The sequence below is a fragment of the Sesamum indicum genome, linkage group LG1, assembly GCF_026168435.1.
Source record: "Sesamum indicum cultivar Baizhima isolate 11 linkage group LG1, ASM2616843v1, whole genome shotgun sequence".
NCBI lineage: Eukaryota > Viridiplantae > Streptophyta > Magnoliopsida > Lamiales > Pedaliaceae > Sesamum > Sesamum indicum.
This window is the reverse complement of record NC_142657.1, coordinates 14,881,146-14,900,866: the sequence shown is the minus strand read 5'-3', so window position 1 is coordinate 14,900,866 and position 19,721 is coordinate 14,881,146. Positions and strand designations below refer to the sequence as shown.

General features: G+C 29.6%; 5 long non-coding RNA genes across 5 annotated transcripts; all 5 read right to left on the bottom strand.

Annotated features, from left to right (window-relative positions):
- Positions 1-1,674: 1,674 nt before the first annotated feature.
- LOC148789484 (uncharacterized) lies at positions 1,675-2,350 on the bottom strand. Its single transcript, XR_016067763.1, has 2 exons — positions 2,211-2,350; positions 1,675-1,986 (listed from the first exon to the last, which is right to left on the bottom strand). It is a non-coding gene; the product is annotated as an uncharacterized LOC148789484 (long non-coding RNA).
- A 4,147-nt stretch (positions 2,351-6,497) lies between these two features.
- On the bottom strand, positions 6,498-7,182 carry LOC110011494 (uncharacterized). Its single transcript, XR_002286522.2, has 2 exons — positions 7,044-7,182; positions 6,498-6,809 (listed from the first exon to the last, which is right to left on the bottom strand). It is a non-coding gene; the product is annotated as an uncharacterized LOC110011494 (long non-coding RNA).
- Positions 7,183-9,058: 1,876 nt separating this feature from the next.
- Positions 9,059-9,697, bottom strand: LOC148789483 (uncharacterized). The gene is made up of 2 exons (XR_016067781.1): positions 9,576-9,697; positions 9,059-9,349 (listed from the first exon to the last, which is right to left on the bottom strand). It is a non-coding gene; the product is annotated as an uncharacterized LOC148789483 (long non-coding RNA).
- Positions 9,698-14,711: 5,014 nt separating this feature from the next.
- Positions 14,712-15,397, bottom strand: LOC148789482 (uncharacterized). The gene is made up of 2 exons (XR_016067757.1): positions 15,275-15,397; positions 14,712-15,048 (listed from the first exon to the last, which is right to left on the bottom strand). It is a non-coding gene; the product is annotated as an uncharacterized LOC148789482 (long non-coding RNA).
- Positions 15,398-17,341: 1,944 nt separating this feature from the next.
- LOC148789481 (uncharacterized) lies at positions 17,342-18,009 on the bottom strand. Its single transcript, XR_016067743.1, has 2 exons — positions 17,872-18,009; positions 17,342-17,652 (listed from the first exon to the last, which is right to left on the bottom strand). It is a non-coding gene; the product is annotated as an uncharacterized LOC148789481 (long non-coding RNA).
- Between the last annotated feature and the right edge of the window lie 1,712 nt (positions 18,010-19,721).

The window sequence follows — 19,721 nt, the reverse complement described above, 5'->3', positions numbered from 1 at the left end:
AAAAAAATATAAAATAAAAACATAGAGATAACTCACCAGACGAATGGGAGATTGGCGGTGGTAAGGTGTCAAAATGCTCTTCCTCGGATGGGTTTTCCAACAGTGGTAGCCTCGTGCTGAGATGGTCAGACGAAGGTGGGGGAGTGTGTTAGGATTTGTTGAGCAAAAAATAAATATAATTCGTCAATAGATTGGAGATTTTGGTAGATGAGGTACCAAAATGCTCGTAGTCCAACAAGCTTTCCAATGGTGGTAAGCTTGAGTCGAGAGGTGGTCGGACGACGGAGAAAAAAGCGACAGAAAATGGGGGGTGCGGATTAGGATTTTATGAACCAAAAAAATTGAGATAACTCGCCAACGAATTGGATATTTGCAGTGTGGTGGGGTATCAAAATGCTCGTAGTTGGACGGGTTCACCAACTATGGTAAGCTCACTCCAAGAGGTGGTCGGACGGTGGATATATATGGGTGGAGAAGAAAACTAGATTAACGATATATACATACAAATATATATATATCTATATATTAAAAATAAATAATTATTTATATATTAAAATAATATATTTTGATTTTTTATAAGCATGATTAAATTTTAGCCATAAATTTGGACCAGAGTAAATATAGACTATTGATTTAAAAAGGTTATTTTTGTTATTACAACATCAAACTCATGTTCAAATTCATCATGGGTCAGTATGCACCTTTTAAATTTTACAAGAAATTATGTAGCTTTTTTTATTTTTTTTTCTTACAATGTCTGTTTGAATATTTTGGGTATCACGAAGAGTTAATATGGATTTTAACTTTAAAAGAATAAGCATTTTTCCTATGAGATTTACAAATATGGGGGTCAAATATTGTGGCAAAAAGTACTTAAAACTTTGGGACCCAAGAGATAGTGATGCGATAATAAATCAGAAACATAAGCAATTCATCTGAAATTGTTGCAATATAAAAAGTTGTTATTATGTATTTTTGGTTTGACTTTGATATTCCAAGTTCTCATGAATATTGTATCTGCCTCTTATATACTATTTTGTTTATTTTTTTGTTGAATTTTGCATGCACTGTTAATCTAAGTGATCTTTTTTATTAAAGGAACTTGCATTTTGTCAGAATATACAATTAATTCAATACCAAATTCCTTAATTTTTTTATTACGCTCGCAAAAAGTAACTACACTTAATTTATCAATTAAAATAATATGTATATATATACACATTATTTCCATTATAATAATACGAAAATCAAAATATAAAATGAAGTAGAAAGGAATAAAAAAAAATTTAATTAATTGAGACATTTTGTTCTCAATTAATAAGTTGAAAAAATAGTTTATATTAATAAAATAAATAAATGAAAATGTTTATGCTTCGTACATGTAAGGAATGAAAACTTTATAACAAAACAATAATAAAAGACTAGAGATGATGAGGAAAATGTTGTAATGCACAATCCATTTATTTCGTGTCAATTAATCTTTTCTAGCCAACATTAATGGAAAAAAGAATTCATTACAAACAAACACTTCAGCTTGATAACATCACATGTAATGATCACAATATCCGTTCTTCGGATTGTAACAAGTAACTATTTTTTGTTAATATTATTCATACGACAGTAATAATAAAACTAGTAATTCAATAACATCGATCCACAATTAAGAATCAAATATTTTCAATAAGAAAATATACTATTATTCATTATTCTGAGTAAATTTTATTTTGCAAGAGCATACATGGATTATGAGTGCATATCATAAGAACGATAATTACAAGTTAATCAAGGGGACAGATGTGTGTTCAAAATCGGCCTTCTTCACGCCTTCTGCATTTTCGGATTTCTTGACAGGAGGATTTTTGCAGAAGCAATGCCCAAAAATGCAAACTCTTTCTCTACAGTCATTACGTTCAGGCACTACCACCATACAGTCAGAATCCTTTTTGCATAATCCAAAATATCCTGCTTCGCAAAATAACGGAGCACCTACACATATAAAAATTTATTAATTTAATCGCTTTTAAAGTTAATTGTATATTAAAATAAATGCTACTAGTTGAAAATTATGTTTTTATAAATAACGATTGGAAAAATGGAGAACTATAACGAACTGAATTTTTTTAAGTAATTTTGATGATAATTTTGTCATGACTAATTCAAATTCATGTTTTTATAATACGTAATGACATACAATTAAAAAAAGAACTAACCCAAAGTGACTAGCAACATGGTGGCCAAGAACACCACTTTGATTGAAGCCATTTCCAACTACAAAAAATGTTGCAAAGTTTGAGAAGAAGAGAGAATTTGAAATGAGGGTATGGGTTTTAGGTTTGTTTCGGTGCGTATGTGATAGTATGAGTATGAGACGAACACCTTCATCTCCATGGGTATTTATAGAGTGTGTACAACAAGATTTTATGAGGTGTATTCAGTATTTTAATTTGATTAATATTTTTTGGAGAGTTGACCGTATTTGGATAAGATGAATATTTTGTTTACTTGTGTATAGAATTGAGTCCTAAAAGTTAGATTTTAGGGTGCGTGTGTTTTTCAATTAATTTTAAATATTTTAGACCTTTTTACATTCATTTTATAATATATTTAAACCTTACATGGGAGAGGTTAATTTGGGATCCCCGTGTTTCTAGAATAAAAATCTCTGCTGCCAAAGACCACCGTTATAACTCCTCTACTAGTTGTCAATGTTTTTGTAATATTTTGTCATTTTCTTTTCATAACCCTTGAAAATTTCCTTCTGTTTGGATAGTCAACCCTCTTGAATATACAAAAAGTATTCTACACGTTCCCACTCTGCTCCCGACGAATCCCTCTTGGACCGTCTCAATGGGAGGCAGTTCAAGCCTCATAAGCTTGGTTTGTTGTTCCACATTGGCTTTAGCCCCAAGTGGGTATTACTGAATCATCTTGTTGATAATAACTTTATGCTTTGATCATATTCCTACTGATGTGTATTAATTTACAAATATAACTATACTAACATAGACCTCAATTCTGTGCTTGTCATAATGCATAGGTTACTTATATTTATCATTGCTATGCTAAGGTAGGTCTACCTCCAAGTCCTTCTTGCTTTCCTTATTGATTGTCTCAACATAGCATTTATATATTGTGTACTGATGGTCTACTATTTTTCCTACTCTTGCTTTAGACAGGTATTTTATCTTTATCTGGTAAATAGATACCACTACGGGTGGCAATGGGGCGGGTTTGGGTGGACCCAAGATCCACCCCGCCCCACCTAGGTACCAAATCCGTCGAAGTGGGTCTAACTCGATAGACCCAATTATTTTTATTTTTTTTTATTTTAAAAAATATATATAAAAAATTAACATATCAATTACAAATAAAATTATTCATAGGTTAACTCAATCCAGTACAAATGGAATTATCCATAACAAAACAATCCAAACAATTATACATTACTAACAATTTTTTTTTTCGTTAAGTATATGTGATAATTTTTTATTTTATTAATTGTTGAATAAATACCTAACAACTTCTATGAATGAATTATTATAAATGTATAGAAACATAATATGATATGAATACTAAAATACAGTAATTAAAATGGGTCAATGATATTGATAATTTCATTTGACTATAAGAATTGGAAACTTATTAATAACAAATTTAATTAGTAACTGACCACGGAAACTATGAATTATTAAATTAATAAATAACACAGATGAATTGAGATATAGTTTGCACAATAATAATAAAATTAAATAGCTCGATCATGTAGATTTAATATAAGTAAGTGAGAAATTAAACATAAACTTAATTAGGCAATGAAATTTTAAGGGAAATAATCAAATGTGGCAAAACGAGGAACTAATAATTTGTTAATTGAAATTGAAATATGATGTTATTCATTTTATTTAAATAATATAATGTGATTTGATTCATTTAGCATCGAATGCGAATAGAAAATTGGAATAAAGTAATTGTATAATACTACTAGATACATGACCCAAATTCATGTTTCGAGTAATAATATTAATTGTAACATCTAAAATGATTCTTTACAACAATAATATTTTTAATATGAAAACAATCTATGAAAATCAATTCAAAACTATAAGGTAAGGTAAAATTTATGGTATATCAAAAGATTAGGATGAAAATTTTTGTTCTCTCCGGGTAGAAATGTTGCTTGGGAAATGTTAATAATGCATAATCGATCTATTCGTTTCAATTTTTTGCTACGATATATTATACGAGGTAAATTGCTATTCACCCCTTTAAAAAAGGAATTGGAGAACACATGTAAATTGGATTACTTGCATTTTACTTCTTGAAAAGTAATAAAATATACAAAAGCTCCACCAGAAACAAAAATGATTAAACTTTCTCAATTTGAAAAAAAAAGAAACTCAATGCTTCTCACACGATTGGATCATATTTCTCCCTTTTTTTTTAAAATTATTTTTCGCTTATTAATATTTTTCACAAAGGTCTATCGCATTTAATCTCATTTAAAAAAAGGTAAAATTCATAGTATCACTATAATATAAAAAATATTTAAATAGACCCATGTGATAAAAATAATAATAATAATAATATAACCCCCTGTAAAATTTAAAAAGGTGTACATTACGTTCTTTCCTCTAGAATTGTATCTCACGAGCTAAAGATGAGATTGGATAAGTATTTTTTGTCCCTAAATGACCAGACTACCCCTGTCTTTAAATTATACATATTTTAAAAAATATAATTTGAATTATATGTATATATATATATATATATAAAGAAATCTAAAAAAATATAAAATAAAAAAATGGCGATTACTCGCCAGATGAACGGGAGATTGGCGGTGGTAAGGTGTCAAAATGCTCTTCCTCAGATGGGTTTTCCAACAGTGGTAGACTCGCGCTGAGATGGTGGGATGAAGGTGGGGGCGTGGGTTAGGATTTTTTGAGTAAAAAAATAAATATAACTCGTTAACAGATTGGAGATTTTTGGTATATGAGGTATCAAAATGCTTGTAGTGCAACGACCTTTCCAACGGTGGTAAGCTCAGGTCGAGAGGTGGTTGGACGACGGAGAAAAAAACGACAGAAAATGGGGGGTGCGGATTAGGGTTTTTTGAACAAAAAAATTGAGATAACTCGCCAACGAATTGGATATTTGCAGTGTGTGGGGTATTCAAATGTTCGCAGTTGGACAGGTTCTCCAACTGTGGTAAGCTTACTCCAAGAGGTGATCGGACGGTGGAGAAAAAAATTAGACTTAGGATATATATACATACAAATATATATATCTATATATTAAAAGATATATAATCATTTATATATTAAAATAATATATTTTAATTTTTTATAAGCTTGATTAAATTTTAGCCACAAATTTTGAATCATATTAAATATAGACTATTGATTTAAAAAGGTTATTTTTGTTATTACAATATCAAACTCATATTCAAATACATCAGGAGGCAGTATGCACCTTTTAAATTTTACAGGGGGTTGTGTGGCTTTTTTTTTTTTTTTTTCCCTTACAAGTTTTATTTGAATATTTTGAGTATCACACGGAGTTAATATGGATTTTATCCATTAAAAGAATAAGCATTTTTCCTATGAGATTTACAAGATCTGGAGGGTCAAATATTGTGGCAAAAAGTACTTAAAACTTTGGGACTCAAGAGATAGTGATGCGATAATAAATCAGAAACATAAGAAATTCGTCTGAAATTGTTGCAATATAAAAAGTTGTTATTATGTATTTTTGGTTTGACTTTGATGTTCCAAGTTCTCATGAATATTGTATCTGCCTCTTATTTTACAATTTATACTATTTTGTTTATTTTTTTTGTTGAATTTTGCATGCATTGTTAATCTAAGTAATCTTTTTTATTAAAGGAACTTGCATTTTGTCAGAATATACAATTATTTCAATACCAAATTACTTAATTTTTTTAATACACTCGCAAAAAGTAACTACACTTGATTTATCAATTAAAATAATATGTATATATATACACATTATTTCCATTACAATAATACGAAAATCAAAATATAAAATGAAGTACAAAGGAATAAATTTTTTTTAATTAATTGAGTAGTAGGAGTGAAGATTAACAGAAATATATATAGTGTAGGAGACATTTTGTTCTCAATTAATAAGTTGTAAAATAGTTTACATTAATAAAATAAATATATGAAAATGTTTATGCTTCGTACATGTAAGGAATGAAAACTTTATAACAAAACAATAATAAAAGACTAGAGATGATGAGTAAATGTTGTAATGCATAATCCATTTATTTCGTGTCAATTAATTTTTTCTAGCCAACATTAATGGAAAAAAGAATTCATTACAAACAAACACTTCAGCTTGATAGCATCACATGTAATGATCATAATATCCGTTCTTCGGATTGTAACAAGTAACTATTTTTTGTTAATATTATTCATACGACAGTAATAATAAAATTAGTAATTCAATAACATCGATCCACAATTGAGAATTAAATATTTTCAATAAGAAAATATACTATTATTCATTATTCCGAGTAAATTTTATTTTGCAAGAGCATACATGGATTATGAGTGCATATCATAAGAACGAGAATTACAAGTTAATCAAGGGGACAGATTTGTGTTCAAAATCGGCCTTCTTCACGCCTTCTGTATTTTCGGATTTCTTGACAGGAGGATTTTTGCAGAAGCAATGCCCAAAAATGCAAACTCTTTCTCTACAGTCATTACGTTCAGGCACTACCACCATACAGTCAGAATCCTTTTTGCATAATCCAAAATATCCTGCTTCGCAAAATAACGGAGCACCTACACATATAAAAATTTATTAATTTAATCGATTTTAAAGTTAATTGTATATTAAAATAAATGCTACTAGTTGAAAATTATGTTTTTATAAATAACGATTGGAAAAATGGAGAACTATAACGAACTGAATTTTTTTAAGTAATTTTGATGATAATTTTGTCATGACTAATTCAAATTCATGTTTTTATAATACGTAATGACATACAATTAAAAAAAAAAAAAAAAAGAACTAACCCAAAGTGACTAGCAACATGGTGGCCAAGAACACCACTTTGATTGAAGCCATTTTCAACTACAAAAAATGTTGCAAAGTTTGAGAAGAAGAGAGAATTTGAAATGAGGGTATGGGTTTTAGGTTTTTTTCGGTGTGTATGTGATAGTATGAGTATGAGACGAACACCTTCGTCTCCATGGGTATTTATAGAGTGTGTACAACAAGATTTTATGAGGTGTATTCAGTATTTTAATTTGATTAATATTTTTTGGAGAGTTGACCGTATTTGGATAAGATGAATTGTTTACTTGTGTATAGAATTGAGTCCTAAAAGTGAGATTTTAGGGTGCGTGTGTTTTTCAATTAATTTTAAATATTTTAGATCTTTTTACATTCATTTTATAATATATTTAGACCTTACATGGGAGAGGTTAATTTGGGATCCCCGTATTTCTAGAATAAAAATTTCTGCTGCCGAAGACCACCGTTATAACTCCTCTACTAGTTGTCAATGTTTTTGTAATATTTTGTTATTTTCTTTTCATAACCCATGAAAATTTCCTTCTGTTTGGATAGTCAACCCTCCTGAATATACTAAAAGTATTCTATACATTCCCGCTCTGCTCCCAATGAATCCCTCTTGGACCGTCTCAATACGAGGCAGTTCAAGCCTCATAAGCTTGTTCAACTTAGTTTGCTATTCCGTGTTGGCCTTAGCGCCAAGTGGGTATTACTGAGTCATCCCGTTGATGTAGCTTTATGCTTTCATCATATTCCTACTAATGTGTATTAATTTATAGATATAACTATACTAACATGGACCTCAATTCTGTGGTTGTCATAATACATAGGTTTCTTATATTTATCCTTGCTATGCTAAGGTAGGCCTACCTCCAAGTCCTTCCTGCTTCCCTTATTGATTGTCTCAACATAGCATTTACATATCGCGTACTGATGGTCTACTATTTTTCCTACACTTGCTTTAGACAGTTATTTTATCTCCATCTGGTAAATAGATATCACTAGGGGTGGCAATGGGGCGGGTTTGGGTGGACCCAAGACCCGGCCTGCCCTGCCTAGGTACCAAACCCGTCAAAGAGTTGACCCGATCATTTTTATTTTTTTTTATTTTTAAAATATATAAAAAAAATTAACATATTAATTACAAATAAAATTGTTCATAGGTTAACTCAATCTAGTACAAATGAAATTATTCATAACAAAACAATCCAAATAATTTATAACAATTATAAATTACTAACAACTTCTGTTTCGTTAAGTATTGTGGGACAATTTTTTGTTTTATCAATTGTTAAATATCTACCTAACAACTCTATGAATGAATTATTATAAATGTATAGAAACATTATATTATATGATTACTACAATACAATAATTAAAATGGGTGATAACTTCATTTGACTAAAATTAATTAGTAACTGACCAGGGAAACTATGAATTATTAAACTAATAAATAACTACAAGATAAATTGAGATATATTTGCACAATAATAATAAAATTAAATAGCTCGATCATGGATAAACATGATGCGATTAATGGAGATTTAATATAAGTAAGTGAGAAATTAAACATAAATTTAATTAGGCAATGAAATTTTAAGGAAATAATCAAATGTGGCAAAACGAGGAACTAATAATTTGTCAATTGAAATTGAAATACGATGTTATACATTTTATTTTAAATAATATAATGTGATCGTATCTCAATTATACATTTTATTTTAAATAATATAATGTGATTTGATCCATTTAGCATCGAATGTGTTGCTTGGGAAATGTTAATAATGCATAATCGATCTATTCGTGTCGATTCTTTGCTACGCAATATTAATGAATTTTTTTCCCAAATAAATACTTCGACTTTATAGGATCATAGGACATGATAAGATCCGAATTTCGTATCACAATAAGTAAGTTTTTTTGCCGTTCAATATAATATTATTCATACAATAGTAAAAAGAAAACAAATTAATTTAAAGCTAGTAATCAATAACATTCAACTTGAAAATCGAACATTTCTAATAAGGAAATACAATGTTATTCATTGTTGCAGATAAATTTTATTTTGCAAGAGCATACATGGATTATGAGTGCATATCATGAGAACAATCTTTACAAGCTAATCAAGGGACAGATTTTTGTCCGAAATCTGCCTTCTTCTGGCTTTGTCCATTTTTGCAAAAGCAATAGCCATTAAGGCAAACTCTTTGTTTACAATCACGACCTTCAGGCTCTGGCGGCACCGCACAGTCAGAATCCTTAGTGCATTTGCCGAAAAATACTGCTTCGGAAAATAATGGAACACCTGCAAATATAAAATTTGTTAGTTAGTTGCTTGTAAAATTAATTATAAATGAATTATACTAGTTGAAAAGTATATTTTGTCAATAACAAATGAAAAAATGCAGAATTATAACGAACTGAATTTTAAGTTTTTATGGAGATAATTTTATTACAATGATCACTTAAATTTATTATTGGTTGTAAATAATAACATAGGATGCGACATGGAAAAGGAACAAAGAACTAACCCAAAAAGACTAGCAACATGGTAACCAAGAACACCACTTTGATTGAAGCCATCTTCACCTACAAATTAAAATATGCTGCGAAGTTTGAGAAGAAGTGAGAGTTTGAAATGATTTGGTGTGTATGTAATGGTATATATGAGAGAAGCAGCGTTGGTCTCGGTCGGTATTTATAGAGTGTGTTTAGCATGAGTTTATGATTTGTTTTTTTGGTAAGTTGACCAATTTTGGATAGCATGGATTTTTTGCTAATTTTTAGATTTTGTTTTTTTTAATTGATTTAAAATATTTCAAATGTTTTCATCTTCATTTAATAATTTATTTAGAGGTTTTTGCCATGTTTTTAGAATCAAAGTCTCTACTGTCCTCATAACCTAGGATGTTGGGCTATGTTTTCCATTGCTGGATTAGTTTTGGTTTGCTAGTTTCGTTCTTGGGGGAAGGAAGACTTCATCATTGCCCGATACCACTCTTGCTTCCACATCAAGTGAGCTGGTCCTGGCTTGTTTTGCATTACATTCCTAGGGAATAAATCAAATAATTGGACACGCCTTTGCAACTAGATAATTTTAACAAAAAATTGTTGCTTAAATTTATTTTTTTTGGTTTATTTTCTTTTGAAGTTTGAAGAAAAATAGAAAAAATGGGTGCATTGGATTACAACATGAAAAACACAACAAAATGGGAGGAAAATAGCAATTTTTTTCATTTTAAATGAAATTTCTGTTAAGTTTGACGGAAAAGTTAAACGAACGACAAAAAATGCCAAAAAGTTAAAATTTGAGAACTAAAATTGCAACATTAAATTATTTGAGGACCAAAATCGCATTACTAACTATATTTAGGGCCAAAAATGCATTTATTCCAAAATCCTGTTGTGATGCATAGATATGGAGATGGCTATATGAATACGATACAACACGAACACAATGCTAGAACATGTCAAAAAATAGGATACAACACGAACACAATGCTAGAACATGTCAAAAAATAGGATACAACACGACATTGACACGGCTATATATAATATACTTTTATTATGTATAATTCTCATTTTTTCATAAAATCAGAATATATGATATGAAAAGTATCAAGATAAAATATTAAATAAGCATGTTTTGCATGTAAATTTTAACCAAATGTGGCTTAAAAAATATACATAATAAGTTTTTTGAAAAAAGTACATAATGAAAATTTGAGATCATGCAAATTAATTAAATCATTATGAACATCTCTTGAATTTTTAGTAATTTCATTTCAAAACTTTTAGTCTAAGAGGAGTGAATTATTTCTTTGTCTTTTTTACTAAGCCCAAAACTCTTTTTTTTTAAAAAAAAAAAACAAAAGTCAAAAACTTTTTAAAATTATACAAAAAAATCCTAAAGAAGTACAAAACGTGTTGGACAAGCAACAGGCGTGTTTGACACCATGTGCATTTTTTTTATATTTTCGAACTCGTGGATGCCGTATCCGACTCTATATCTGGTAATTTTTTAGAGTGTTCATGGATATAGAGATCATGTAAGATAGAGTAAAGAGGTAATGCAAGTTGAACGGGAGTTGAAAAAATTAGTTATCTCTCCTGACCTACCTAAGCGCCCATCTATGGGAGCACAATTAGAGAAACAAGGATGTTGTTGTGGTTAACATATACATGTCTACTTACTCATGATAAGATTGGTCCAGTTGTACACTTGTATGCCATGGTATCTATGTGCCATACTGGCAAGAAAAAAATCTGTCATATCAGCAATGAAATACCCAAAAATAGGGAAGTGGTTTTTTATCATATTTATCCAATAGACTACAATTATCATGTATATCCATGTTGATGTGCTTTGTTATGAAATATTGTTCGATGTGTAGAATGTGGCTAACTTAACCCATTGATTTGGATGGGCCATCAACAGACTGTATTTGAGTTTGCGTTGATTGTTATCTCGTTAACGCACTGAAATTCGACAAATCTCAATTTGTGACATGGGTCAAGAATCACACCATAATACAAAATCATATTCATCTTTTCGATTAATTCCAAATACTTGTCAAATTTTTACTTCATTTTTCTTGCCATCTCATTTAATTCAATATCATCACTATTCAACCATCTTCTGAGAAACAAATCAACTTCACATAATTCATGAAACACAATGTTAGATGTGACATATGAAGAACTGGAAATGCACAATGTGAGATTATAAAAATATTTCAAAAACTCCAATAACATCTTTGCCCTATTCCAGTCAGATTCAATAGGAATCCCATCAAATGGTTTCTTTGAAATATCAGTCTTATAAGCAAGATCTATATCTTCATAAGTATCAAATACCCTTTTAAAGCATATCTTCATACATGTAAGGCATGAAACCTCTATAACAAAAAAATAATAAAAGACTAGAGATGATGAGGAAAATGTTATAATGCAGAAACCATTTATTTTGTGGCAATTAATCTTTTCTAGGCAACATTAATGGAAAAAAGAATTCATTACAAACAAACACTTCAACTTGATAACATCACATGTAATGATCATAATATCCGTTCTTCGGATTGTAATAAGTAACTATTTTTTGTTAATATTATTCATACAATAGTAATAATAAAACTAGTAATTCAATAACATTGATCCAGAATTGAGAATCAAATATTTTCAGTAAGAAAATGTATTATTATTCATTATTCCGAGTAAATTTTATTTTGCAAGTGCATACATGGATTATGAGTGCATATCATAAGAACGATAATTACAAGTTAATCAAGGGGACATATTTGTGTTCCAAATCGGCCTTCTTCACGCCTTCTCCATTTTCGGAGTTCATGACAGGAGGATTTTTGCAGAAGCAATGCCCATTACTGCAAACTCTTTCTCTACAGTCATTACATTCAGGCACTGCCACCATATAGTCAGAGTCCTTTTTGCAAAATCCAAAATATCCTGCTTCGCAAAATAACGGAGCACCTACACATATAAAAATTTAATAATTTAATCGTTTTTAAAGTTAATTGTAAATTAAAATAAATGCTACTAGTTGAAAACTATGTTTTTGTAAATAACGATTGGAAAAATGGAGAGCTATAACGAGCTGAATTTTAATTAAGTAATTTGATAATAATTTTGTCATGACACACTCAAATTCATGTCTTATCGTACGTAATGACATACATAATTAAGAAAAAAAAAAAAAAGAAACTAACCCAAAGTGACTAGCAACATGGTGGCGAAGAACACCACTTTGATTGAAGTCATTTCCAACTACAAAAAATGTTGCAAAGTTTGAGATGAAGAGAGAATTTGAAATGAGGGTATGGGCTTTAGGTTTGTTTTGGTGCGTATGTGATAGTATGAGTATGAGACAAGCACCTTTGTCTCCACAGGTATTTATAGAGTGTGTACAGAGTATTATAAGTTGATTAATATTTTTTTGGAGAGTTAACCGAGTTTGGATAAGATGAATATTTTGCTTACTCGTGTGCAGAATTAAGTTCCTAAAAGTGAGATTTCAGGGTGTGTGTTTTTTCAATTGATTTAATATATTTTAGACTTTTTCACATTCATTTTATAATATATTTAGACCTCACAAAGGGAAAGGTTAATTTGGGATCCCCGTGCTTCTAGAATAAGAATCTGTGCTGACGAAGGCCATCGTTATAAGCCCTCTACTAGTTGTCAATGTTTTTGTAATATTTTGTCATTTATTTTCATAATCCTTGAAAATTTTCTTATGTTTGGATAGTCAATCCTCCTGAATATACTAAAAGTATTCTATACATTCCCGCTTTGCTCCCGATGAATCCCTCTTGGACCGTCTCAATAGGAGGCAGTTCAAGCCTCATAAGCTTGTTCAACTTGGTTTGCTGTTCCGACTTCCGTGTTGGCCTTAGCCTCAAGCGGGTATTACTGAGTCATTTCGTTGATATAACTTTATGCTTTCATCATATTTCCACTGATGTGTATTAATTTATAGATATTACTATGCTAACATGGACCTCAATTCTGTGCTTGTCATAATGCGTAGATTTCTTATATTAATCCTTGCTATGCTAAGGTAGGTCTACCTCCAAGTCCTTCCTGCTTCTCTTATAGATTGTCTCAACATAGCATTTACATATCGCATACTGATGGTCTACTATTTTTCCTACTCTTGCTTTAGACGGGTACTTTATCTTCATCTGGTAAATAGATATCACTAGGGGTGGCAATGGGGCGGGTTTGGATGGACCCAAGACCCGGCCTGCCCCGCCTAGGTACCAAACCGTTGAAGAGTTGACCGGATCATTTTTATTTTTATTTATTTTAAAATATATATAAAAAATTAACATATTAATTACAAATAAAGTTGTTCATAGGTTAACTCAATCTAGTACAAATGAAATTATTCATAACAAAATAATCCAAATAATTTATAATAATTATAAATTACTAACAACTTCTTTTTCGTAAAGTATTGTGGGAAAATTTTTATTTTATCAATTGTTAAATATATACCTAACAACTTCTATGAATGAATTATTATAAATGTATAGAAACATAATATTATACGATTACTAAAATACAATAATTAAAATGGGTCAATGATATTGATAATTTCATTTGACTATAAGAATTGGAAACTTATTAATAACAAAATTAATTAGTAACTGACCAGGGAAACTATGAATTATTAAACTAATAAATAACTACAAGATAAATTGAGATATATTTGCACAATAATAATAAAATTAAATAGCTCGATCATGGATAAACATGATGCGATTAATGGAGATTTAATATAAGTAAGTGAGAAATTAAACATAAACTTAATTAGGCAATGAAATTTTAAGGAAATAACCAAATGTGGCGAAACGAGGAACTAATAATTTGTCAATGAAATTGACATACGATGTTATACAATTTATTTTAAATAGTATAATGTGATTTGATCCATTTAGCATCGAATGCGTTGCTTGGGAAATGTTAATAATGCATAATCGATCTATTCGTGTCAATTCTTTGCTACGCAATATTAACGAATTTTTTTCCCAAATAAATGCTTCAACTTTATAGGATCATAGGACATGATAAGATCCGAATTTCGTATCACAATAAGTTTTTTTGCCGTTCAATATAATATTATTCATACAATAGTAAAAAAAAACAAATTAATTTAAAGCTAGTAATCAATAATATTCAACTTGAAAATCGAACATTTCTAATAAGGAAATACAATGTTATTCATTGTTGCAGATAAATTTTATTTTGCAAGAGTATACATGGATTATGAGTGCATATCATGAGAACAATCTTTATAAGCTAATCAAGGGACAGATTTTTGTTCGAAATCTGCTTTCTTCTGGCTTTGTCCATTTTTGCAAAAGCAATAGCCATTAAGGCAAACTCTTTGTTTACAATCACGACCTTCAGGCTCTGGCGGCACCGCACAGTCAGAATCCTTAGTGCATTTGCCGAAAAATACTGCTTCGGAAAATAATGGAACACCTGCAAATATAAAATTTGTTAGTTAGTTGCTTGTAAAATTAATTATAAATGAATTATACTAGTTGAAAAGTACATTTTGTCAATAACAAATGAAAAAATGCAGAATTATAACGAACTGAATTTTAAGTTTTTATGGAGATAATTTTATTACAATGATCACTTAAATTTATTATTGATCGTAAATAATAACATAAGATGCGACATGGAAAAAGAACAAAGAACTAACCCAAAAAGACTAGCAACATGGTAACCAAGAACACCACTTTGATTGAAGCCATCTTCACCTACAAATTAAAATATGCTGCGAAGTTTGAGAAGAAGTGAGAGTTTGAAATGATTTGGTGTGTGTGTAATGGTATATATGAGAGAAGCAGCGTTGGTCTCGGTCGGTATTTATAGAGTGTGTTTAGCATGAGTTTATGATTTGTTTTTTTGGTAAGTTGACCAATTTTGGATAGCATGGATTTTTTGCTAATTTTTAGATTTTGTTTTTTTTTAATTGATTTAAAATATTTCAAATGTTTTCATCTTCATTTAATAATTTATTTAGAGGTTTTTGCCATGTTTTTAGAATCAAAATCTCTACTGTCCTCATAACCTAGGATGTTCGGCTATGTTTTCCATTGCTGGATTAGTTTTGGTTTGTTAGTTTCCTCCTTGGGGGAAGGAAGACTTCATTGTTGCCCGATATCACTCTTGCTTCCACATCAAGTGAGCGGGTCCTGGCTTGTTTTGCATTACATTCCCAGGGAATAAATCAAATAATTGGACACGCCTTTGCAACTGGATAATTTCAACAAAAAATTGTTGCTTAAATTTATTTTTTTTGGTTTATTTTCTATTGAAGTTTGAAGAAAAATAGAAAAAATGGGTGCATTGGATTACAACATGAAAAACACTACAAAATGGGAGGAAAATAGCAATTTTTTTCATTTTAAATGAAATTTCTGTTAAGTTTGACGGAAAAGTTAAACGAACGACAAAAAATGCCAAAAAGTTAAAATTTGAGAACTAAAATTGCAATATTAAATTATTTGAGGACCAAAATCGCATTACTGAGTCTATTTAGGGCCAAAAATGCATTTATTCCAAATCCTGTTGTGATGCATAGATATGGAGATGGCTATATGAATACGATACAACACGAACACAATGCTAGAACATTTAAAAAAATAGGATATAGCACGACATTGACACGGCTATATATAATATACTTTTATTATGTATAATTCTCATTTTTTTCATAAAATCAGAATATATAATATGTAAAAGTATCAAGATAAAGTATTAAATAAGCATGTTTTGCATGTAAATTTTAACCAAATGTGGCTTAAAAATATACATAATTAGTTTATTGTAAAAAGTACATAATGAAAATTTGAGATCATGCAAATTAATCAAATCATTATGACCATCACTCGAATTTTTAGTAATTTAATTTCAAAACTTTTAGTCTAAGAGGAGTGAATTATTTCTTTTTCTTTTTTACTAAGCCCAAAACTCTTTTTTTTTAAAAAAAAAAACAAAAGCCAAAAACTTTTTAAAATTATACAAAAAAATCCTAAAGAAGTACAAAACGTGTTGGACAAGCAACAGGCGTGTCTGACACCATGTCCATTTTTTTTATATTTTCGAACTCGTGGATGCCGTATCCGACTCAATATCTGGTAATTTTTTAGAGTGTCCATGGATATAGAGATCATGTAAGACAGAGTAAAGAGGAAATGCAAGTTGAATGGGAGTTGAAAAAATTAGTTATCTCTCTTGGCCTATCTAAGCCCCCATCTATGGGAGCACGATGAGAGAAACAAGGATGTTGTTGTGGTTAACATATACCCATATCGATGAGATGTCTACTTACTCATGATAAGATTGGTCCAGTTGTACACTTGTATGCCATGGTATCTATGTGCCATACTGGCAGGAAGAAAATATGCCATATCAGCAATGAAATATCCAAAAATAGAAAAGTGGTTGTCTATCATATTTATCCAGTAGACTACAACTATCATGTATATCCATGCTGATGTACTTTGTTATGAATATTGTTCGATGTGTAGAATGCGGCTAACTTAACCCATTGATTTGGATGGGCCATCAACAGACTGTATTTGAGCTTGCGTTGATTGTTATCTTGTTAACACATTGAGGTAGTGTTGAATTGGTTGGACTTGTTGTTTTATGGCTCATTGGTAGTGGGTTGATTATGTTTGATTTCTTAGGTTGATTTAGGATGAACTTTGTCATTTGGATTGAGAAAAATGATATCTCAAGTATCATGTTGAGAACCGAATATTTCCAATGAAGAAATATAATATATATTATTCATTGTTCCAAATATACTTCATTTTGCAAGAGCATACATAGATTTTGAGTCTATATCATAAGAACAGTCTCTACTAGTTAATCAAGGGACAGATTTGCGTTCAAAATCAGCTTTCTTCTCGCTTGCTTCACTTTTGAATTTCCTGACAGGAGGAGCTTTGCAAAAGCAATTCCCATTAAGGCAAACTCTTTCTTTACAATCACGGCCTTCAGGCACGTTGCAATCAGAGTCCTTGGAGCATTTTCCAAAAAATAGGGCCTCAGAAAATAATGGGACACCTGCAAATATAAAATTTATTAGTTAATCACTTACAAAATTAATTCTATACAAAAATAAATGCTACTAGTTGAAAATTAAATTTTGTCAATAACAAACAAGAAAATGGAGAACTATAACAAACTGAATCTGGATATAATTTTGTAGCGACTCATTCCAACTTATTTTTGAGCGTTTGCAATAACATACCATCTAAGAGGGAAAAAAAACAAAGAACTAACCCAAAAGGACTAGCAACATGGTAGCCAAGAACACCACTTTGATCGAAGCCATCTTCACCCTACAAATTAAAATATGTTGCAAAGTTTGAGAAGAAGTGAGAGTTTGAAATGATTTGGTGTGTATGTGATAGTATGAGAGAAGCAGCGTCGGTATTTATAGAGTGTGTATAGCATGATTTTATGATTTGTATCAAGAAAGTAATTTAATCTGATTAATGATTTTTTGGGTAAGTTGACCACATTTGGATAGGATGGATTTTTTTGCTAATTTTTAGATATTGTTTGCAGAATTCCGTTCTTGAATGTGCTTTTTATGTTTTTTTTCTCTAAAAAAAAGAAAGTGTTTTTTTTTTTAAATTGATTTAGAATATTTTAGAAGTTTTTATAATCAGTTTATAATTATAAAAATGAAAATTTTGTTCTAATAAAATTCTTGTACTATTGGGATAAAAATAAAATTATGAAATTTTTAAAGTTTTAATTATTTTGATTTTGTTATTAGTATGATTGGCAAGTATATAAGTTCAGCTCTAATTAAAAGTTTTACTAGTCACGTTATGAAATTTTATACAATAGTTTAAGTTGGTTTTAAATTTATCCAGATCCCCTCTTAATTATTGTATATAGAGTGGAATAAAATTTAAGGAAAATTGATTATATGGTTCCAATTGTATGAGACATGTGGGTAAATTATAAAAATTGCCAGTTATAGAAAATATTGAAAAATATTCTCTATTACCAATATTAAGAAATACTCTAATGCAAGTCAAAAGTCATTTGTTTGGATAAGTCAACTTGGGATCTCTTAGGCATGAGCCTTCACAAGTCTTAAAACGGGAATTTGCAAAAAACGCGTCAGTACACTAGCGTTTAAGTCATTAAATAGTGATGAAAATAATAATTGGGGATAAAATGAACATAATCTAGAGTCATAAACTAGTACTAAAATGTTTAGAGCAATAGTGTTTTTGTGTTTGTGATTGTTGAGAAAAAATTACTTTTTACTGAGAGGAGGGAGCTAATAGCCCTCGCTTCCTACCAATTGGAAGAGTTTAGTCCCCTTGGGATTCGATAAGGTGATTGTTGGAGAAGATAGACTCCAGCTATCAGGAGGTTCTCCTCGTCCTTAGGCTAGGATTCTGTTGGGTACTTATCCTATAGAAACTAAATATTGTTCTAATTACTAACAAAAAAAACTTAATTACCATTCTACTCTTTCAAATTATCGTGTTAGTTTCTGAATAAAATTAAAAAAAAGATTATAATCCAAACTGACAAAAATACAATGTTTTACCTGTCCTACTGCTTTCGTAACTAATAAAGGCGTAAAGGAAAGGAATTGTGATATTCGTTTCGACTTCGTTTTAGAAATATATTTTATTAATAAATATATAACACATATAATATTTTAATTTATTTTATATTTTTAAACCAAAAATTGTAGTTTACATATATAGTTTCTCTTTTTTATTTTCGTTTTCAAAAGTGACAAAAAATATCAAAATTATTAATAACTTTATTAAACTTATCTAATCTCAAAATATTTTTAAAAAATCTAAGTTGGTTCTTTAATCTTAGGAGTTATAGATATGTCTAATAAAATTTAATCTTAACAATGTTATTAAATATTAACAGTTACGTTTTTTAAGAAAAGTTGGTGGAATGTACTTTTAATTAAATTATTTAGTGTATTTCAAATATATATATAAAATTCATTTTAAGAGGTTTTTCAAATATATAGTCCCATTTTATAGAAAACCTCTTAGAATAAATTTTATATATGTGAAATCAACTAAAGAATATAGTTAAAAAACATAATCTACCAACTTGTTGTTCGAAAATCCAAACAT